The following is a 24855-nucleotide window of genomic DNA, read 5'->3' on the forward strand; positions in this document are numbered from 1 at the left end:
GATTAAATGAGCTCTTACTCCATGGGCAAGTTCTTAGTGACGGTTGAAGTTGCAAATCAGTCCATTAATGAACCAAATCATTAAAAAAAGTCTACATATTGAAAAATCACAAGATTTAGTTAAATAAACTAAAAAGCATGTCTTTTCGAAAATAAATCATGTCTTTTCGAAAATCATGTCATGTTGTAGCACATATTTTTATAAGCACGTTTTATTTTGTCAGATGTCAGGCGCCATCAGCATTTACATTTTTTAGTAAATAATTTTTCGGTGTTTGAGAGAAACATTCTCTCATGATGGATGTTCAATATGCACGTACCGCTTGCCATTGAAAGTTGTGTGTAATGGTTTAAACGTATCTTCTTATTTGTCCTTCTTCTTCTTCTTCTTATTTGTCCTTCTTCTTCTTCTTCTTCTTCCTTTTCTCTTTTGTTTCCCTCTTCTTCTCTCCCATTGCAAGTTGGAAGGCATAAAGAAGAAGCAAGAAGGAGATCAGCCCCTGCAACAAGCTCAAACAAGATCAACATTCTCCATCAAACTCATTGGGTAAGCTCCACACTCCATCCTTATGGCTGAAAATCTATATTTCAAGTTTCATTTTTCCTCCATGGATGAAAGAAATGCAAGAGCAGGTAGACAATGAGAGGACAGCAATGGGAAGGGAGAGAAGGAAAGGGGAGGTAGAGAAGGAGACGCTAAACTGAAAAAATGGGAGAGGAGGAGACCTTTGGGACACCTGGGGCTGTCTGCGTCAACACAGACAACTCTCGGGGGTTGGGCGCAGCCCCCTTTGGATGGAGGAGAAGGAGAGGGAGAAGGCGAGGAGGGGGAACCCTCAGTACCCACCCGTTGTCTACGTCAATGCAGACGACCTGGTGGGGGGGTGGGGTACCTTATGAAATGGGGCGGGTAGTGCATAGCCACCCCCCTCTTAGCCCCTCCTCCTTAAACCACTCCCCTCTCAATCCCTATGCCCTAAACCACTCCCCTCTCAGCCCCTCATCCTTAAACCACTGCTCCTCCCTAAACCGCCCCTTAAACCTCTTCTATAGCCAAGTTACCTACAAATTTTGGCCTCCCTTAGAACCCCCTGGCGACAGTAGTAGGGGGGGTTGATGCCCCCCCCTATACCCCCCCTCCATATAGAGTGGATGTAAACCACGCGAGTCCAAGGCATGAAAAATTAAAACATTTTTAAATCGTACACAAATCATCCTAAAGAAATAAGTGTGACATGATTTGATTTTTTTGGATTGGGAATTGTCAAACACTCAGCATTGTCTGCGTCAACGCAGATAGGAACAAGGGGTTGGGAGTATCCCCCCTTTGGGGGTGCGGGGGTGAAAATGTGGTTAGGAGGTTCAAATGATTAAGAAAATTTAATACATTTATTAAAACCAAATAACAAATGATATTAAAGTGTGTTGTCTGCGTCAAATGCTCATATTTTGGTGGAGATTAATTAATAGAACATGTGATTTAGTTGAGTTGTCTTCATTTTCAAAATGATTTGTGGTTTGTTTTAGTGCTTCTAAGCATGGCTAGAGGTCGGCATCGTGGTGGTAGGAGAGGTCAAAGCAAAAGGGGCCGTCCAAGTAAGTCATTCAATCACTCTTTTAAATTTACATATTCTATTCTTAATAGTTAAGCAACTCTTTTAAAGTGCCATATAAATGTTATATTCTATTTTCAAATTGTTTTTGTAGATACTCCAATTACAAGGTTAAGATCCGGTCTATGCAATAGACTAGTAAGTATCGATCAAGAAGCATCCTCCCATGCATTCTCTGAATCTCCAAATAACAAGAGTGGAAAACCAAGGAAAAAATGTCATTTCATTGATGATGAAGCGCTTGAGGATAGCATGGATGAAGCAAGCAATGACATTCATGCTGATCCTATGAGCGCCCACACTACCACCATGGAGTGTGGTGAAACAACATAGGGGAGGTCTTTAGATTTGAAAACTGTACATGAGGAAAATGAAGAGGTGAATGAGGATGTTGCTATTGAAGAAAAGAAAGAGGTCAATGAGCATGATAGACACATTGGAGAGAATGTCAAGTTTGGGCTTATGTCAGATGTGTTGGCCTCATTTTTTGTAACGAGGTCTACTTCTCCTCCTGCTATCCCTTTTTGTAGACTTGTGCCTTATGAGGCTATAAGGCTTGCATCTAGTTCTGCTACATGGTTGATTTCATCTTTCGATAATGCTACGTATATGAAAACAATGGGGAAATTTTTGGTTTCTTTAAGAAGGCCCACTGGTGAGCTAATGGATGTATCTCCCCAAAATTTGGAAGAGTGGGGCCCTCTTTGGAGAGAAGTTAACCAAAGGTTTGAAGATGAATTGACTGATGAGTGGGCTGATTTAAGAGGGCGCAAGTTTTTGGTATGGGACGGTAATCATAGGTTGAAGACATGGATGAAGAGGATAAAGGAAGGTAACTATGCATTGTCTTGCTTTCTCTTGTTTATTGTGATGATACTTCCTTCTTTTGACTAATTATTTATTTTATTATTTGATGTATAAAGTTTATAATGAAGATATTTTGCGACATGTTAGAGTTCTATGTCAATTCATTCAAGTGGAGAAGAAGAAAGAAGGAGAACTATTGTTAGCATTGGATACATCAAATGCGTAAGTATACTTATCATTATTAACTTTTTCAAATGGGTTAATAGATCATCAATTGTGTGTGAATATTTCCAATAGTTTTTATTTATGTGTAAATCTCAAAATATAAAGATAATTTATGTGTGAATGTCAGGATATTTTATTTATACCAATAGGTTTCATTTACGTGTGAATGCCAATAGGTTTCATTTATTAGTTATGTGAATGTGAATAGGTTTTATTTATGTGTGAATCTTAAAATTTAAAGACAAATTTCAATGTTGTAGTGTAATAAGAGCACATGTTAAATCCAACCTAGGCCATGAAATTTTCATGTTCCAAAAGTTTGGCATTGCTGATAAACAAAGCATTTTGGAAATCCTTCTCAAAGACAGTGGGCTGAAATAGAGTATGAAATTGAGGGAAAAAGTAACCATGGCAATGATCCATGGTACAAGAATCCATGTTTTCTAATATCCCTTTTGATGTGGAAGGTAAAAATTTTGGTATAGTATTTTAGTTTTCAGCATAACAAATTGTGGTATCTTGAATTTAACCATAACTAAGAATAGTGTATTGATTTTTCTATTTAGGATGACTATAACTCTACCATACTCAAAGAGGAGGCCCGCCTCAAGGAGCTTGCATTGCCATAGGCAAATTATGAGGCAAAATGAAAACAATTCATAAACAAAGAGCAAGATAAATTGAGGGACAAAGGATACAAGTACCTTGGAATAGCTAATCCTGCACATGGAGAGGATTTCTTTTATGTTTTGTTTGCATTGAATTGGGATGAAAAGAACATGATGGCTATTACCAAGGACAAATTGTATGCCATTTGTAGTGCTAATATTGCTGCGGAGAGGTATGTTTTCCTCATGGACTAATGTTCTCTTATTTTTTGGAATTGAACATAATTTGGTTCAACAATATTGAAGTTATGTTTTGTTCAATAACCAATATATTAGAAAAAGGGAGATTTTACTTCTCATGACTGTCACAAAGGCAAAGGACTCCACTATGTCACACTTTGTGGATGTAAGGAGATTTCATAGTTACATGAAGCAAGAGGTGTATTGGTTTCATATGATTGGAGAATGCTCCTTATTGATCAGGAGCTTACAAGTTGATGGCACTGAGATTCCAGGAGGCTTTGATGTGTTTTTTAAAGGCCAAAGACGTTTACATATTTTAAAGGCATTTGCAAATATTTTTGGTGAAATGAAGAATGTTGGAGACTCTGAGAAGGTTCCAGAGCTCACACAATCAAGCAACAGGGTGGTATACAGGTATTTCTAGTATAAAGAAACCATATTTTCTAAATACCATATGTGCAAATGTATTCTAACTTAAGAGTGCTTTTGTTGTTTGTTCTTATGTTTTTGGAAAATATGGTTGTGTACTCTATAGGAAAGTGGAGTGCTAGAAAGCCTCCCTCCTCTAGTGGAGGAGTGGATGGACTTGGGATGTGAAAGTTGTATGTTCTCAAAAGCACTGCTCGAGAGGGGTTTGTCAGAATGGGAAATGCGTATTTGTCCATGGTGGATAGACTATCCATTGGATGACATTCCATGGCAAGAGATTGAATTAAGAGAGAGTAAGTACTTTGAGAGCCAAACATAGTAAATATGTGGTAACTCTTGCTCTTAGCTATTTGTTTTAGTAATACATGCCTTATATGTAGGATTTCTGGAACAAAATAGAGTAATTTCTATGCACAAAGAAGAGGATGAAGGAAATGGTACTTTCTAAAAATGTATTTGTTTAACATGAAACTTATCATAACTTTTTAGACTTTTGTGTTTTCTTAACTTTGTTGTTTTTGCAAATTAGAAATGTCCAATACAATAGACATGGTCCCTCATGTTGTGGGGATAAAGGCGACTTGTGGTGGTAGCACGGCAAAGGGTATATTGGATGGAATTCAAATTTTTAGTTTGATCCAAGTAGCCTTGTTTCTAATTTGCATGAATATGATATTATATTGTGTTGAATTCACACTACTTAGGTGTCATTAGTGATGCAACTATTGATACTACAATGAAGAAAAAGTCCATGGGAAAATGAAAGAATATCCCCACGATAGATGATGCGTTGAAGCATAGCAAGGGTAAGCCAATTTGCATGAATGATAGAGTTTAGGATTTTCATTTGACGCGTCAATTTATTAAAGTATTATTTTATTGTCTTTATATTGCGTAGGTAATATAAGTGAATCAAATGAGGTTGGTACAACAAAGCAAAGGTCTAAACACAAAGAGAAAGTTGTTTCATTGGATGAAGAATTAGAAGGTGAATCAAGTATCAAATTTTGGATTATTGGAGTCATGTTAAAAGTATATTTTTATATTTTTTTGAATATAATATAAAATCTAAACATTAAACACTAAATAATTTGCTTTCCTTCCTATTTTTCTTTACAAATTTAGGCAAAAAAGATGGTTTTGACATGCATAGCATTTGGAAAGAAAAGGAAAAAAGTAAGAGTCACTTTGAGGGATCTTTGCAACATACTACACCTTCTCAAGCTATGTCATTCATGACTCAGTCATCAGAGCCTATACAAGAGTCTTGTAGACGTCCCGCGATATGCAAGACAGGTATATAGATTTCTAGCTTTACATTCTGAGTCTTAACATTTAGCCAACATCAACATTTGTAAGTAAACTTTATTTTGATGATAGGATTTCGATACCAAACTATCGTAGATGCTCTGTTGGTAGACGTGACATCGATCGATTGATAATTTTGCATTGGATGGGTATATTTTATCACCATTCTCTATATAAACATCTATTGTAATGGTTACTTATGCTTTTTTATTGTGTTTTCAATTTTAGCATTAAGTGCTTCATGGATCAGGAAAATACCATCAACTATTACCAGTGTAATGGTGCCCCATCATATGAGGTTGCTAAGTTGTTTGCAGATTTTCCTACATCTTTGCTTGTTGTTGGCCTTGAGGTAGAAGGTATATGTGCTTGCATTAGTTTAGTTTATAAACTCATGTGATATTTGATGGTCTTATACATCTTTACATTTGAAAGGGATTCCCGAATGGAATACATTTTCTAGTGCACTTGTCAAAGATGTCATGGACCTAACCCATAGATTCTTGGTAGATGAGGGTTTCTTGGTGACTTTGGGACTTGCAAAACACTTTGGAAAAGTGCTTAGAGGAGCTCATGCCATTGGATTGAAGCTCCATCACATATGGACTCTCATGTGTGAGGGTGGATATAGACACCCTGATACTCGAGAGGAGTTGTGCTGAAGACAATCTTGTAACTTTTTAAAATAAAAGTTTAAGTAGCTAACAAGATGATTCTGCATTGCTAGGTCATGGACCTTACTATTGGCTTGTTTTATCGAGGGATGCATGTCCCTTCATATGATAGAGAGGCTGGCAAGAGGGTTAGCCCATACAAGTTCCCTACCTCTTGTAGCTTCCTCTTCGAGACAGACCTCTAGGGCACATCATTTGAGCACACTTATGTGGATGGTGTAGAGGTTCGAGGGGGTGCAGAAAGATCACTAGTTTTTTATAAGTGCGTTATACACTCTTAGACTAGTTTATACCTTGCATTGAGATATGTCATGCTTTTGTTATGGATGTTACTAAATGGTTTCTTTTACAGGTGGCTCCTTGCTACGTTCACAGAGGATCTCGACTATGTGCTGGATATTTTTTCAGGTTGTGGCGGCCTTGGTAGAGTATGCATAGAGATGCATCGTTTTTGCATGTGCCTTGAGGGTGATTTTAGCCTCTACAACCACTGCTTGGTTGATGTGGCATGCAGACCGCCATCTGTTCACATCCTAGTGACGATGATGATTTCACACGATTTGTAGTTGCATTATTTTTAATATGATGCCTTGTATTGGTAGTGCATGCCATGGGGCTTGATGATGCTTGGGAATTATGTATGACTCTATGGATTTTGGATCTCACTTAAATTGGGATGACTTCATAAACTTATAAAATTATGCTAAAACTTCATGCTTTAGAAGTAGTTGCATACCTATTTTTTGTTAGAGATCAAAGGATTCAATAGTTTGCGATTAGTTTGCAATTCAACATCCTAATATAATTGATCTAATTAGTTTGCAATTGCAAAATAATTAAATTCAAAGCGATAACATAATCAAACAAAAAGCTCCATAAAATAACCTTAAAAATCCAAGTAATGACCAAAAAGCTTCAAGAAGCACTTAAAAAGCTCCAAATGAAGAGCTTGCTAAATAATAGCACTCCTTTCTATATCAATTTGTGATGATACCTTACATGCAAGAGAAAGCTTAGAAAGCCATGGGGAAGGGTCCTTGCTAAGTTTCATTACTGTTACATTGCTCGAAATCAATGCAAATAGCACAAAATAGGATCATGTACTCAGTCTCCATGTTTTGCAAGATGTAAGTGCTATGATAGTTTCCTAGATCACAAGACACTCCAAAGAATCAAGCTACAGAACGATATCAATCCATAAGAGCTAGTGAGTAGAGATTTCTTGTTGTTGCCGATTTTTCCATGGAAGCCGTCAAGTATGAAGAAGAAGGAATATCTTTTGAAAAAGTAATGACAATTAAACCTCTCTCCATGTCTTGTGATCCTTCTTGAACTAAGAACCCCTAAACATTTACCTCAAATTTGGTGAGGAGTTTTTAAAGATTATCTACATACCTGCAACTTGCCCAAAAATGCTAACTGTTAGAAACATGATTGTCAGTACAAAGAATATTTTTAAAAAACAAACAAGCAAAAAAAAAAGAAAAACTTACAAAGTCCTCCAAATATGTCCTCTGGTGGCCGCCACTCCGAAGATGATGGACCACTCCGGCCTCGAGTCGTACCCTCGCTGCCTCACGCTGCTGACTCCAACGTCCTGGGGAATCTGTAGCCTCCTCCCTCAGTCGGCGCCAGTCGTCTGCATCTAACCACTCGGGCTTTGCAACCCCACTCTTGATTGCCTTGCGTGCGTCGGATCGTCTATGTAACATGTATGCAAGCATGCAATCCATCATCCAGCCCGTAGAGAATATATCTACTGCGGCTGGCACCGGAAACTCCTCGTGCAAGGATGCTACTATGTAGTCCTTGCTCCCCTCCGGTATGTTCTTCCAATGATCCAGGATGTTGTGTCGAAAAACTTATTGGCACAACTCTCTCATGCGAGCCATCACCCTCCTCCCCTCATCATTGATGATGATGGCTCCTGACCTACTATCAACCAGATATCCATAACCCCTAGGAGTCTACCTAAGATGGGTCCTCTCCCATCTGCGTCCACACTCCTAGGCATATCCAGGAGACCCCTCTACATTCAGTGTACCGACAAGGGTAATCTCTCTCGGAGTGGTACCCAAAGGGGTGCCACCTCTGCTGATGGCTGCGCAAAAGCCGGAGTAATCGGAGTAGATGTCCCCACAGGTGTGACAAATCCTGGAGGTGACGCAGCTCTAGTTGAACGACGAGATGGAGACACCACATCCGTGTCTCCACAGCAGCATTCCCCTGATCCCGATGCACTCCCTCCCTTTGGCCCAAGTCGTGAGCATCGAGATCGTCTGCTCGAAGCTGAATAGACCAGGGCAAAAAGAGCAACCATAAAAGAAAAGGTGCCTCAAAAAACTCGAAAAATCTTTGTAAAAGAGTGCCAAGCTCCCTCCTGAGCCCATTGTAAAATATTAGACGGGTGTAGGCTAGAGGCACGGGGCTAAAAGAGGAAAATGAAAAAAGGACCTTGCCACAATGGCTGGTCATGTAAAAAAGGGATGGGTGCCCATGGGATTTTAGGGTTTGTATATATAAAGTTCAAAAACTGAATAAGAGATCATTCTTTTGTGTGTGGCAAAAGGAGTCTTCTTCTTCTTCTCTCCTTCTCACCTTCTTTCTTGTGTGTGCTCTTGAGAGAGGGAGTGTGAGAGTGTGAGGGAGTGAGTGTGTGTGAGAGTGAGGGATCAAGAGGGTGAAGCTCTTCACCATCTCCTATTCTTCTTCTTCTCTCCCCTTCTCTCTTCTTGCATGCATGGCTATGGAGGATGGAGCTTGGACGTGGAGGAGGCTTGAGGATGCTTGAGCTAGCATCTAGGATCGTGGAGCCACCGGTGTGTAGAAGAGAGGAGGCAACTCGTATCGGCACTAAGGTAAGCTCACTACACTCATAGGATCGACGGCGCGTTGTCTAGGTGAGAGATAGCCATTAGAGCTCACTTGGAACGCTTGAAACAATAAGCGGTCCGTGGGTCTTTGTGGTTGAGAGAAAGCTCCCACACATGCTTCGCCATCTTGCAACATTAAGCTCAAATTGGTAGAAAACTACCAATACCTGCCTTCACACTGGCTAAACTATGTAGTTAGTACACATCTCATCTTGGGAACTTTTTCTATGTGCACGGCATTTTGTTGTGATCTTTGCTAAGGTAGAAGAGTTTGGAATCTATGCATCATTACCATATCACTTATGGCACAAGATATTTTCATGAAAAATATCCAAGTAGGGATCATTACCATATCACTTATGGCACAAGATATAGCCCAATCCACTATCTAGAAATATAGATAGCATGCCATGTCAAGCTCAAGGGCTATTAGTCAAACCCAAGATACATGGACACATTTGAGCTACTACCATCATATAGCTTTATCAAGTTAATAATGAGATTATGGAAACAATCCTATCAATGATTCTTTTGAAAATGAAGCTACCAACAATAATTACATGTAACTTTACAAAAAGAAGAATGGTAACACACTAGGGTTGGAACAATTTTTGCCAAGAGATTGAATAGTTGGGCTATATAAATAGCATAACATGTCATTAAGGATAAATGGTTCTTCCTCAAACCAAATATACATGAACACATCTAAGGCACTTTTTCATATATATTTACTAGGATAATGATGAGATTATGAAACCAATTCTACCAAAAACACTTACATTGAGTGTTGTGAAAACAACCATAGCAACAATACTCTCGTAGAAACAATTAAAATGGAACTATCTACTACAATGGCAACTTAAATAGAATTACTATAGGACTACCCAACACTAAATTAGCAAAAACTCCAAACCCACAGAAAAACACCATGCACTTGAACCCAATAGAACAATGATACAAAGATTAATGGTCAAGTATAGAAGTCATATGCATGCAATTGTAACATATTTATAGCTTAATAGAGGGAAAAGAATCACAATTTCTATGGCCACAATCAGTGGAACACAACATATAAGGGGATATCCACATTTTAACCCAATCTTCAATTTTATGTACGCTACTTTCATAGAAAACTATTGGGAAATTTATTCTATTGAAGAACAAAATATAAAATAGGTCTTCACATTGAGCATAATAGTTGCACATCTATACTAAAGTTTCTAGGTTCTCCTTGACCACGTGAAACGCTTGCATTATCTTCTACAAAGCTTGTAGGCGCCCTTCCCTATCTACCTTCAACAAATGCTCAAAAATTAACAATAAAACTTTTACAAATTGAGCACCAATGCTTGAGCTAGTTTCTTCAAATTGATATGCATAAGTATCTACATTTTTTAAGTCCACAGATTCAAGTTCTAATGTTTTTGTGCCTTCTCCTAATAATGTTTCAAATTTTTCTGCAAAAGGGAAACCACCTCCACAATAAAACCTAGGATTCTCATTCATCAAGTAGGCAACCTCTTGAACATGCTTGTTGTTGTCTATGATGCATCACAAAATCTTAGACATTGTCAAATTGTGTGTGGCCCTTTAAATGTATAATATCAACACCTTATATATCCACTTTTTGTAGCATTGCCAAGATAATATATAGCAACTTATGCTATGCATGAGAAGGAACTTGTCTTCCAAAAGAGGTAAAATAAGTGCTACAATCTCTACCAAGTGGGGAATAATTTCATCAATGCATCCCTTAGCAGCTACATCAAGGTCTAAAACAACTACTTCTCTTTCTTTCCAAGTACTAATTCCCTTACTTTTCACATTTTCCTATAACATTGGCATCAAGATTGCAAGAATTTTAGTCAACTTGGGAGCTCAGGCTCGACTGCCAAGACCCACGGACCGCTTATTGTTCAAGTATTTCAAGCGAGCACTAATGACTACCTCTCACATAGCTGACGCGCTATCCCTCTCTACGAGTGTAGTGAACTTACCTTGATTCTTGATTGAGTTGCTTCCTCTCTCAAGCACTCCCATAACTCCACAATTCATGATGCAAGTTCAAGCATCCTCAAGCCTCTTCCTCCAAGCTTCATCCTCCATAGCCACGTGCAAGATAAGACAAGAGAAGAGAAGAAGAAGAGGATAGATGGTGGACGACTTCACCTCCAAGATCCCTTACTCACACACACTCACTCCCTCACTCACTCACACTCCCTCCCTCAATCACTCACCAGAAAGCAAGCAAGACAAGACAAGAGAAGGAGAGAAGAAGAAGAGTCCACTTTACCACATACCAAAGAATGAGACCTTCACTTGTTCTCCATCTTGCTTCTTCCATTGCCTTAGTGTTTTACTATTTTTTTTTCTATCTAAAGCTGGAATTAACACTACCCTCCTCCTAATATAGTGCTAGTCCCATGGCACACATGTAGGATGGTAGGAAGGAGGGATAGGTGTAGTTGTGGTGGCTATTTTGAGTGTGTAGACAAGCCCATGTGGGGGTTAAAACGGCCCTTGAAGTTGGGGTTGGTCCCTCTTTCATGCTAGCCTTGAAGGGATTTGTCCTTTGAAATTGAAAATGGTGTTAGATGGATCCCTTCTTAGACAGAGGTCGTTGGGTGGATCCATCTTTAAAATTGAATATGGTGTTGGATGGATTCCTGTGTGGACAGAGGCTGGTGGGCGGATCAATCTTTGAAATTTAAGATGGTGTTAAAAGGACCCATCTTCTGGCCCTCCTTGGCTTCCTTCTCCTGCATTGTTCCAAATGAGCTTCTTCATTCACTTTTTGATTGGAACTACCGTCTATTTCCTCTGCCTTGGTTTGTTGCATGGGAACGTTGTCGCATAAGATTTCCCCTCTCTTAGGCGGGTGCTAGTTCTGAGACACTTGCGGTTTTGAGCTGATGAAGGTTTGATGAGAAAGAACAAACATGTGAATTAATGAGGATGGGATCATAGAGGAATTGGGCTTGGGAAGAAATGGATCACCTAGTTGAGATGGGGGAGGCCGAGAGTGCACTACATGGATGATGGGGCCTCCAAAGCTAGGGTTTGGACCCTTTGTCTGTACCTGAAAAGAAAAAAAAGTGCACTTCCTAGGGGTGTGCCGTGTGATGGATTGCGATCGTGCTAGTGGGACTGGGAGTTGGGTTGTAAGCCTGGGCCTGCCCCACACTTGAGGATCCAGTTTGTGTATAAGGGAGGTGTGATGCGTGTGGCTTAGGGTGAGAGATTTAACCATAGGCGAGTGTTACCTCCCTAGGTGTGTCATGCCCTTGATGTGCCCTAAGACTAAAGTGGGGAATCAAAATGAGGCTATAGGGTTAGGGATGGATGACCAATCGAGGCCACCAGACGCACCTAACTTGAGAACCCCTAAGTGTAGGGACTATGGCCTAGGTGGGGTAGACTGTTGTTCATTGTGATTTCTTCACTTTTCATCTTTGCCGTATTTTTCTTTTGTGCTTACCTTCATTCTTTTTTTTTATAAATTACATAGGCAAGATGAGAGCTAATCTTCGTCATCCGGGTGGGGTTGAGAAGGAGGCTTAATAGATTTGTTAAGGAATTGGTGGCTTTGGAGATACCCCTTGAGGTTTAGGTGTACTTGAAGGGTGGTGGTGGAGAGAAATGGATGATTGGAATGGGTGAAACAGTTATCATTCATATCCGCTATAAGAGCTAAGCGAAAGGAAGGTAGTAGAGCAGTTCATGTTATTAGTTGAGCCATCACACAACTATCTATAGCATTACGATGAAAATGGAGGACTGGTAGGCCACACTCTTGTGGTAGTTAATCATTTCTCATCATCTTTCTTGTCACACACATAATTTATTGAATCTCCAACATCTATGATGTTTTTTCGAAGATGGATAGAAAACATGTTTTCATGAGCATTGCCTGTCTCAAATTACACATATCAAGTTCTTGTTTTTCTTAGTCTTAAGTTTTTATTTTACAAGTTAATAGTAAGATATACATAAATATCTCTTTAAAATTTCTCTATCATGTTATATTATGTATATTTGATTTGGTTTAGGAATTTCCTTAACAACTCTATCTTGGTGTGTGTGCACGTGTGCATAGATATGTGCATGGGAGAATGGGCTCGAAGGGTTCACTATATATTTCTCTATATCATGTGCATTCAAGGCTTGTTTATACATAACCTTATTTGTGAATTTTTTTTTTCAATAATAAACACATTATATAGATGATTTTTATAGTTGCACCCCCTCGGAATAAAACATAGCCCTTATTTCTTCAATCTATAATTAACTCCTTTATATGACATCCTTCTTTATGTAAAAAATCTGTAAAAATAGTATTTCTAAAATCGTATATTTTGAACCCTTGTGAGACACATATTTTCAAGAGTAATTGCCTTGAGGGGATGAAAACTAAAAGTTGTCGCATGAGGTTCGTGGAACTCACTCACCACAGGGATGCTTAACAAGATGGGAGCAAAAAGATTAAGAAGAGTACTCAAGTCAAGATAAATACATGGAGTGAAAGAATGGTTAGGATTCTCATTCGAATGATTTCACATGTCGGCATGATAAGAAAAAGTGGGAATACAAAGATTTCAATTTTCTCGATATGTTCTCATACATAGATTTCTTGATTGCTACACACAAGGGATAGAATAGAAGAAGTTCAATGTATCAATTCATAAGAGATCTTCAAAGTTTGATCACAAGAGAGCTTCATATATCATGGATATTCATGAAAACAGAAGCGAATTGAAAGTGTATTTGACAATGTTGATATGGTACTCTAAGGTTCAAAGGTTGAGAAAGGCCTCTCCCACTTCGCATGCCTCTCAACATTTCATCAGGTCATAATCTTTAGAGATAAGCTGATGTTGTCACCACCTTGCAATGGCACATGAACAGCTAATCTTTCTTTTCCCAAAAACATGCATGTTGAGGACTGTTGTGTCACATGGTCCATGTATAAAGCTCTTCTTGTTTATAATGGCATCTTCATTATTATGACAAGGCACCATGAAGGAATAAACTCTCAACATGGTATCACTCCTCGTCATAGCCAAAGAAGCAACAAATCTTAGCCATTCACAAGGAACAATAAATGATCACACAAAAGAAATGATAGATGATCCTAGTCACTCTCATCTAAGGTAGTCAGCTTTGATGTTGTTTCCATCTTCAATTTGGTAGTTGCTTCCTCCACCAAATCCATTGCTTTGTTATGAAGAAATGGGTCACTAATGTAACAGTCTGCAAGGAGCATACCTTCAACTAAAGCACTATCTGAGAATTGAACTCCATGGTATAGTTCATACCGTTCATGTAATCCACAATGAAGGGAAATTGTATCTTCCACAAATGGTTGGTCTACATAGACGTGCTAAAATGGGCATTCCAAGGTAGCTATTCTGCAAGATGCTTGTAGCATAGTCCTGATGTTCTACATGAATTCTTCTCCTCTAAAAGGAAAATTTTCTTGAAGGCTGTTGTGTTGGGAGATGCTTTTTTTTATATGCATGTTGTTCTGCACCATAGGTGACATCGAATGCAATTAGCAATGCACGTCTAAGGAGTGGGTGTGGTATTACCTAAAGAAGCTTATACAACTCACCATCTTAGTTATGAGCTTTTGTTTCACAACTTAACATAGACTATCATCCAATGTCAATAGGACTCGTATCAATAGTAAGAACAATAGGTCTCCCACACTCATAATCTGCCTTTCAGAGAGTCAGAGTAGCTCTCAATAATTTCTTCAATTTCTGAATAGCTCTAGTATGTCTCATCTCCCAAGAAGAATGTTGCCCTTTTCTCAAGAGCTGGTAGAGATCATCTACAATATGAGCCAAATGAGAAATCCAAATAAGATAAAACACACAAGCTCCATGAAACCTATGAACCTCTAAAGTAGAAGAAAAAGTCTCTGCAATCTTCTCTATGGCATCAACCTTCACAGGAGAAGCTTTACTACCATAATATCCACACATATGCCCAACAATCAAAATTTCTCTGGCTCCAAAAATAGATTTCAACCCTAACAAGGTCAAATTCACTTCCTCTAGCATGCAAAGAACCTTCTCAACATCTCTAATATGTGAAGCCACAAAGAATCTACATCCATGATCGTCTAAAAAATCATCCTTCTCTTTCTCCAGGCAACCCTTGATAGGTAAATCATCAATGAGAGGCATGGTGAGATCAGGAATAAGATCTCATAAGACCTTATTCATCCCATTCATCATGTGGGCAACCGAATTAGTAGCTTCTTGCAGAAGCCTACACATTCGGACAAAGCCTAAAGGTGTCTTCAGCGTAGTCAAATCTCTCTGCTCTCAAGGGCAAGTTGAAACTGGTCATATCCAGAATAAAGATCACTGAGTGAATAGATAGCACATCTAGCAAAAGCTTTGGAAAACTCATCCACAATAGATCCTGCATCAATATTTCGAATAGTGACCTTGTTCATTGGATATAGGTCCTATTTGAATCTAAGTGTCCCATTCTTCTTGGGAACTGTGAACCATCTATTAGAATATGGAGATAAAGATGGCTATAGAATCCCCATCCTGATCCGCTCATTCAAAAGCTCTACCAATTTGGGCAAGTGAGTCCTAGCTACAGGAATAGGTTGTAGATTCCAAGGGACATGCAGAATTGTAAAAATAACCATAGGCATCACAACTCTAGGATCAATGCATCCAATCTCATGTGGGAAAAAGCAAAAGCGTTTCAATGTCTGCACAACATCTCACCTCTTCTGGAAGCAAAAAATCTTCAATCCCAATCTTCATCTCTTTCAGTATCTCAGCTGTAAATATGTGACCAATACTGGTAGAATCTCATAAAGGAGGTTGCAGAGCAATTCTCCTAATCATCTCATCACGATCCAAAGATATCAGTCTTACGACTGGTCTAACCTTCTTGTCAATTGTCTTATATTTTGCCTGAACTTTGGCTTCTTTGCTACGTCCTCTAAATTTTAGCCCTTGTTGAAAATCCCCACATAAACACAAATTTTGTTGTGTATAAACAACATCATCCAACTCTTTTTGTTGAAATATTCCCAAATTCTCTTGAAGCATGAAATCAACAATTTTGCAATACATCGCCAGAGAATAAACTTGTTAGAAATATGACAACTCTTGATTGTCAGTATTTAACAATACTGAAAGATTCTTTATTTTGTCTCTAATTGAGATTAGAGCTTATGTTGCTATGCTGCCGTAGGATCTCCTTCAAAAGCATTTTATGTGTATCATTTTCCTCTCTTTTGTAACTTGCCAGTGGCAAAATCTTGTTGCATAGACTAGAATAGTCATGGTCAGTAATAGCAACCTAATCTGTGTGAAGATTTTTTCCTTCGATGTGGAAATTCTGAGAGTATCCCACATCCCATATAGCCATGTTCATGAACTTGCCTATGTCCATCATAGCCAAAAGAATCTTATCTTCCATGGCTTGTAACAATGACACTAGCCTTTGCTTTAGCAAGCTTTGATCCTACTAAAGCAATAGTGGCTCTTGCAAAGGATCCATCTTTGAACCAAGCTCCATTGCTTTAGTTACATTCCCAACCATACCACTATGTCCATGTAGCTTGTGTGATTGTGAAGATATATGGCTACCACCTGTAAAATTGAAGTCAAAAATCAAAGTCATCTGTATATACTTCACATGTTCTTTCTGGTCCAATAGTTATCCATTCTCTTCTTGGACAGAAATTTTACAACTTCCTCAAGGAGACACAAATGCAATTGAAAGAATCATTCAACCATACCTGACTTGTGTCATCTTCAAAACTCTTCATAAGAACATGTTTTTCATGCAATGTGCCCTAGCAAGAATATGCTATGTAACAGAAATTCATACCCAATCATTCATGATTTGAGAATTTTACAATGTCGAATCCATGTGATGCAAGAAATCAAACGATGCTCCACAAAATCAACAATTTTGCAATACATATCCAAAGAATGGACCTATAAGACATATGACAACTCTTGATTGTCAGTATTTAACATTACTCAAAGATCTTCCATAGTACCCGAGCATGAAAGGCCATCATAGAGACCATCTAATTGGTCTTTCTCCTGCAAAACACTTGCAAGCTTCAATTATTTTTCTTTTCTTTTTATATACCACATGATATCTCTAAGCATATCGCAAATATGCTGAAAACACAAAGTACTTTCAGTGGATTCATCATAAACACATGAGGAAAAACTGCCATTGCCAGGAGATGAGAGCTTTCCTTGACTCGTACCACTATGGTCTCGCAAGAGACAGTGGTACCTAACAAAAATCCACTTCTCTTGTAAGAAGAGGGGAATCCCTCAAGGAATCCTTATTTTGCTGATGGTTGATAGAAACTTTCATGTATTGGATAGCCCTCTTTCCATCCTTGCTTTGGATTTGTCCGTAGGCAAACCCATCATCCCGGAACCTTAGTCTCCATCCAAGACTCAAAAATAAATGGCTACCCCACAGTAATAGGATAAGAACAAGAGTCATTCACAAAGAAATGATAAGACAAACCCACATATCCAATAGAAATCTTCCAATTCAGACAAGCAGCATATAAATCTCCTGCAGTGTTTTTGGCTGCACGCTATCGTGCTGCTGCGTATTCGAGGTGTGGAATCCACCAAAAAGTTTTTGTGTGTGAAATTCGTGTTTTTTGTATACCTAGTCATTGTGTTTGCATTTTGTTCTGTGTGTGGCTTGTGTGTTTGTGTGTGTATGAACCCTAGCTTTCTTGTAAGTGTGTTTCCATTTATCATCTCAAACCTGTGTGTGTGCTGGGACTTCGTTCCATTGTAAATAATATTATCTGTGTGCATTTATCTCTATGTGTGTGTGAATGAATGCTTGTGTGTGTGTGTGTGTCAAAAATATTGAACTGATGCCAAGGTAGTTTGCTGAAGCTGTCAAAGCAGTATACGAAATCCCGGATCTAAGATAAGAAGAAATACAAGAATGCCCTATAAGAGGATGACTAGGAGACTTGATGAATTGGTGAAGCAGGATTAGTTGGAACTTGATTCTACTGAACATGAAGGAGATGAAAAAGCCGATGATAAAGTGGGGGATCATATATCTCATTAGAGATGTTTGAGAATGACTTATTGCTTATTTGTAGCAATGCAATGAGTTACAATGCTAAAGATACACTATACAATAGAAATGATAAATGACTTGCTGAGCTGGATCACTTGAGCTGTAGTTCAAAGAATACTTCTCCATTGGAGACAATACTTTCAAATAGTGTGCTAGAAGGAGTCTTAGAGAAATTGCAAAAGAAAGATACTTATGGAATGTTTGCTGAACTAGTTGACCCCAAGGAGATACCAGACTATTATGATTACATTAAGAATCCAATGGATTTCGACACCATGCTTGTCGCTTGTACTTGAACCAAAAATTGTAATACACTTAAACCATGGCATCATATTCGTCTTGATTATTTGCTTTGCTTGATCTTCCGTCTTGGAATTTCTTAAGGTCCTTTGTGGTCAAGACTTTGTTTTCGAAAACCCTTCGACATCTTTGGTGAACCCGACGTGAAAGCATCGCATTTAAAAAAAAATTCAAGATGAGAGATACTTCAGCATCAATTTCAGCCCTTCTACGATTCCTACTTTGTCCTCTACTTCGACTCCATCATTGACTTTTGCTTCAAGTACTTATACGGATGATTTAAAGCAGATTTTGCAGAATATGTCTATGTATATACATCTTCGAAATCAAGAAACACAATTATATATGCAGTAGCAGTAGCAGCAATTACATCAACAACAATTGTCTCAGCAAAGGCAACTATATTCAGAGCAAGAGTATGCAATCAGTGCGACTAAGGCGATTGAAGTAGTTGAAAATGAAAAGAAGCTATTTGATGGCCGTAATGTATCGGCTTATTTGAAGATGTATGAGATTAAGATGGGATTTTTTGGAGTATCGACAGGACTTATGAGTAAATATTTTCTTCGCCTTGTCACACCCGCCTTGAGAGTAAATGTGACTGATCTTTTCCTTCAAAATTTGCATTGGCAAGATTTTAAGAAGGCCCTGAAAGAGGAGTATTTTCTTGAGGACTTTGGGATGGCTACACGGTGGTCGTTCTGAGAGTGGGTCTACATGCCAAAAAAAGGTCTAGCTGCTTCAGAATTGATACGAGAATTCGAAGAGAGGTATAGTCAGGTTGATGCCACTAAACAAAGAGTATTGGATATTGAGAAAGTTCAGCTTTTCTTGCAAGCTGCAGATCCTGCTCTTGAGGAAGAATTAGGAGAGATTCTTGAGGATCGCACGAAGCCTATGGGTCTTAAAACAGATTGGCAGGATGCTCAGGATGCGATCTCGACTTTGACCAAGAGGCGGATATGGAAGACCCACCAACAGAATGGATCTATGACTCCGACATTGTCTTTTGCTCCTATGTCTGCTTCTAGCCCTGTCATTTCTTCTCTTCCTCAGCTAGTTACTTGGCCTATGCCAGTGCCTATTGTTTCTAATCCTCCTGTTCCAAGACCGATGCCGGCTCCTTCTGCTCCGAAATCATCCACTCCTTTGGTTCCTTCCTCTCTTGACGACATAATCAAAGGCATAATGGATTTGACACTAGAGTCAGTTAAAGCAGAATTGGTGGGAAAATTAAAAGAGCAGTTTGCCTCGACTGTGCCTACTATTTCTTTTAGTGCTCCTAGTGTACCTAGGAGTGCTCCTAGTGCACCTACTAGGAGAGATCAAAGATGTATTTGGTGTGATAGTACGGATCATCAGCATTGCAGGGATTGCAAATCTTTTCAAGATGCAAGGAGGAAGAATTTGGCATTTTGGGGACAAGATGGCAAGATTTGGTTGACTGAAATAGGAGCTCCGCTTGCTACCAATTTTGGGAAAGGCGAAATGAATAAATTAGTAGATGACATGGCTGCGCATACTTCTTATGTGGCAGCTAGAGGAGATGCCTCTGCATATGGATTCCAGATTGAGAAAGGTTCAGAGAGTCAATCAGCATTATGGACCTATACTATAGAGACGGCAAACAAGGGGAAAATCCAACAGATTGTTTTGACTAGTGCAGGTTCTAGCATCAAATCTGAGACAGGTTGGGATTCGCCTATTGACAGGTACACTATTTATGCCTACTTGGCTAAGTCTCAAGGAGCAGATGTACTTGTTGAGGAGAAGCGTAAGAGAGATGAAGAGAATCCAAATGCAGCTAAAAAGACTAGAGGGGGTGAGTTTGTTACTCCACATATTGCAGGGCCATCTTTGAGACCAGGGCTAGAACGACAAATGGAGGATGCTCAAAAGAAAGAAAAGAGGTAGGAACCTAGACAGAGAAAGCAGCAAGGATTTTGATTAATGTCCGATATTGATACATCTACGGACATGAAGAAAATCTTTAATGATAAGATACTTGGCAGTGAGGTGACTTTTACTATTTCTGAGGTTTTGGGCATCTCAAAAAGAGAGTTTCAAGATCAGTTCCAAGAAGTCTTGAAGAGAAAAAGACATACATTGCCTACAAATAATCTGTTGCTACTATAATGTATCTCTTATGAGTAGTAGACGACGGAGTGATAGGACCCACAAAATCAATGCCCCACTTATCAAATGGAAGGATAGCCATGATAGGCGTAAGTGGGCGTTTCCTATTCTCTCTGTTGTCATGTCTTTGATAGGTATCACATCTCTTAACATACTCAAAGGAATCTTGGAAATGGACGGCCACCAATATACAACTCTTAAAGCTTTCTACACCGTCAACCGTCCACTGAAGTGCCCTCCACATGTGCAAAGTCATGACACTCTTCCAAGATAAAAGGAACCTCGTGAGGCATCACACATCAGCGATAAATATCATCAACACCCTGTCGATATAGTGTTCCTGTGATCAAGGAAAACTTCAAAGCCTATTGTTTGATTTTCCTCTTTTCTAATTTTAATAAACCAGCTCTAGTCTCTCCTGTTGATAGATAATGCGTGATAGCAGCATACCAAGATGGGATAGAAGCTGTATCAATTTTAAACATTTCTTCAATATCACTTCCTTCAACCAAAGTCTCTTTCGACTCCCCGAAATCCACAAGGCATGCCACAATACCCTGCAACCTCGGTGGCTTACTCTTAATCTCATAATTGAACTCCTGCAAAGTGATTAACCACTTTGCCAAATGATCAGGCAATTGCAGCTTGTTCATAAGCAATCTAAGCCCTTCTGCCTTTGTATAGAATACTACCCTCTCATAGAGGATGTAGTGCCTGAATTTTTTAGTTGCAAAGACCATCGCAAGACACAACTTCTCCATGTAGGTGTAGTTAATTTCTGATATGCCCAATTTTTGACTAGTAAAAGCTATCGGATGATACCACTTTTCCTCCCAGATTTGGGCTAAACAGCAGCTGATACTATGCATGGTGGCTACTGAAAATATGTAAAATATATCGCCTCTTTTAGGTGCTTTTAAGACTGGTGCTTTTACTAGCTTCTATTTCACATTCTCGAAAGCTACCTTACAAGGGTTGCTCCATACAAATAGCTAGCTAAAGGATAATAAGTTCGTTAATGGCAATGTCCTTTCTGCCAAGGCATTTATAAACCTCTAAGAGTACCCTATCGATGACAGAAAGCTATGTACCTCTTTCGGAGTGCGTGGTGGACTCATAGCGATTATAACCTTGATCTTTTTAGGGTCAGTTGCGATTCCTACTGAACTGACCACATGGCCTAGCAATAGCCCATAAGGCACTCTAAAGACACACTTCCATGGATTAAGAGCGATACAAAATTGTTTGCAGTGCTCAAAGCACTTTCTTAAAATAATCAACATCCTTTCCCTTACAATGGCTACCCCCAAGTCATCGATAAACACTTTCAACTCATCTGGGGAGATGTCACCAAAGGTCTTGTCTGCTATTCGTTGCCATGATCTAGGTGCATTGCACAAATCAAAGGCCATCACATGGTACGCAAAAGTACCAAAGACAATAATAAAAGTTGTTTTCAACTTGTCCTCTTCTGCAATTGTCATCTGGTTGTATCATGCAAAGCAATCCATGAACGAATATATTTCCTACCCGCTAATTGATCCAAAATCTGGTCAATAAATGGCAGCGGGTAGTAATCCTTAACCATCTGCTTATTTAGCTCTCTAAAATCTACACATAGTCACATCTGGTTGTTTTTGTTCTTCTTGATGACAACTGGTTAACACCATTCTGTGTGTTGTACAGGGAAGATTAAACCAGCTTTCCGTAACTTTTGTAACTCCTCAAATAGCCCGTTGTCATATTGCTGTGCATCCAAGGTGTGGAATCCACCAAAAAGTTGCATGTGTAGGATTTGTTACTTTGTACATACTTAGTTGTTATGTTTGCTCTTTTATTCTACGTGGGTAATATAGTGAAGAGGTGTTTGGTGCAAGAGGAACTTATCCATAATGCTTTGGTTGAAATGTATGCTAAATGTGACATGCTTCTAGAAGAACAAGGAGTTTTTGATAGATTAATAACTCGAGATGCAGTCTCATGGGCTACACTTATTTCAGGATATGTAGAATGTGGGCTTCGTAGACAAGTGCTGAACTGTTTGGAACAGATGCAAGTGGAAGGTCTGACTGTGGAAGCTGTCATGTTTGTGAGGGGAATTAAGGCTTCTGGTGCCAATGGAACCTTAGAAATAGGAGAAGTCTTGCATGCTGAAGCAACCAAAAGAGGTGGAGTAAAGTGATGGATAATTCGAAGTTTCATTGTCTTCTACTCTCCAAGTACTCAAGTTCATTGAAGAAAATCGCATTGGATGGCAACAAAATTGTTTGCACCAAAGTACTCAAGGTTCCAAGGTAAAGCAGTCTTGGCTTTCTTTACCGGGCAAAACCCGAAGCCCATGGAGGTGGCAACATGGTTTAACACAACAATCCTTCAAGATGCTAGACTTGTGATCGATCAGATCTATTTTTGTGGCAAAGGCTTTTCTGAGGTGATCTTCAGTACTAAAGAAACAGTTAATAAGGTACAATCTTAAGGAGTTTACTTTGGGGGTTTTGAATCTTGTATCTATGATGGGTGGAAATTATTGAACTCCTTGTATATCTCTGGAATATGTTGCCTGATATTGCCAATGGTTTGGGCAAACTGTTATGCCTTCCTCCTAGCTCTGATTACCTATGTCACTGCAATTCCTTCGGGTCTATTTATATCAGAAATTATAGCAGGGGCAGCATATGGTCGACTTATTGGCAAATTTATGAGATTATTCAGTGGGTTAGAGCATTAAGATGAGGGCTTGTATGCTTTTCCAGAGGCCGCTTTTCTAGGGCCTATTGTGGAAGGATTGAATGTCTGGGGAAAGAAAAAAAATAAAGCCATGGATGGCTATTTTCAAATCGGAGGCTTTTTGGGGGGAAAGAATAAAGCTGCTACATTAGGGGGAACGAAGGACTTAATGTGCGAAAGAGACCGAGGACGCAATGAAGCTGAAGAAAGAGAATGGGCTTTAAAAGATGATTGAACACACAAAGAAGCTCGTTGAAGATCAGTTTTAGAAATGGCTATCAGTTCGATGCGGAGGTTGTTTATGGAGACACATATTCAGTTATGGTGCAACATATGGGGAATCAGAACAGCAAAGGGATCTTCTAGATTGAGAGAGAGCGGGGCAAAGACCTTTCAGTAAGAATTCATATTGAAGGAAGGCTACGCACATTCCGCAGACTCTAAGAGCGTGTCCCTAGGAAATTCGTGTAGCCACAGAAGCTGCTAGGCGTGCTCCCAGCGTCGTCAGGGAGAGTTTTCCTGAACTGGAGCCCAAAATTTAGGCCGTCAACAGTTTGAAGGGAATCAGGAAGGAGTACAATGCGAGGATAGAAGGTCTATCAAAAGGAGAGATTGCAAAGTGTGACTACGAGGGCTTCAAGCCATAATTTATGCAAGGATTTATAACTCGACTTGGGGCTGATTTCTGAATGTGATGATGGAAAGGAAGACATTGCTGTTTTTCGAAGACTCTATTGTGATAGAGAAGATGAAGGATGGGACGTAGCTGTGGCAATACAGAGCGACGATGGAGGCTGTTTAACTCTGCCCAAACATATCTGTCTGATCACATACTCAACATCGAGTGGGACCGCAGTAGTTTAATATTGGCATGCACTATCGCGCCCACAGTATTAATTGAAGTCTTGGATTAGATAATCCGAAAAACAACTCCTTAGAGATTCTGCATCAAAAAGAAGGATAGGTCCTGGATCAAAAGGAAAAACTGATTTGACATCGTGTATTCTGAGATTCTTGTGTGTGTGTGAATGGCAATTATCTTAAAGATCTGATAGTGCTGGGTCGTGATTGGTGGGAAAAGGTGGCTATAATCCATAATTCTCCTCAGGCTTTGGTTTTCAGGTTGATAATGGCATTCTGATTGAGAGCTGGTTTGATTATAAATCAGATTGTGCACTAGCAGGGCTCTAGCCCTTTTTGGAGACTTTGGTTGGTGTTGAGGATGTGTAGCCAATTATTGCAAATAAGTTCAATCTACGATGAGTCCTGGATTTGATTGGCAGTTCCGTCGATCCAGAGGGGAAAACAAAAACACACTCTGATATGCAAAAAGGGAAAAAGCATGGCCGCTGTCCTGTGGGGTGAACTCCCTAAGGCCTATCAGAGAGGCACATGCAAAAAAATAATTGGGAACATCGACTTACTACTTTGTCTTCCTTGCGGATACTTGCAAGTATCAAAAAGCGACCAACATTTACTGCTATGATTTTCTCTGTGCTACTCGTTTCTTTTTTGTACATCCAACTTTGGGGTTGATTGCCCTTTTGCTTGCACATTCATGGAACTGTTATTCTATTCTCTACAACCAGCAGCAGTAGAATCTATCCATTCAAAGTCTTGGTCAAGGCGCTGATAGTCAGACAATTCCTACGAAACTTGATGCAAAACATTTGGGGAGTCCGAAGACTGTACTCAACTTTGGAGACACACAACTGGAGATATTCAATTATGGCCAAGGGTTGCTGCTGTTACATCTAATTACCACTGCCAAGCTTATACCTTCCCTTATTGCATGG

The sequence above is a fragment of the Lygodium microphyllum genome, unplaced genomic scaffold (genome assembly GCF_053477565.2).
Source record: "Lygodium microphyllum isolate KBCC unplaced genomic scaffold, Lygodium_microphyllum_v1.1.10 scaffold_31, whole genome shotgun sequence".
NCBI classification, from domain to species: domain Eukaryota; kingdom Viridiplantae; phylum Streptophyta; class Polypodiopsida; order Schizaeales; family Lygodiaceae; genus Lygodium; species Lygodium microphyllum.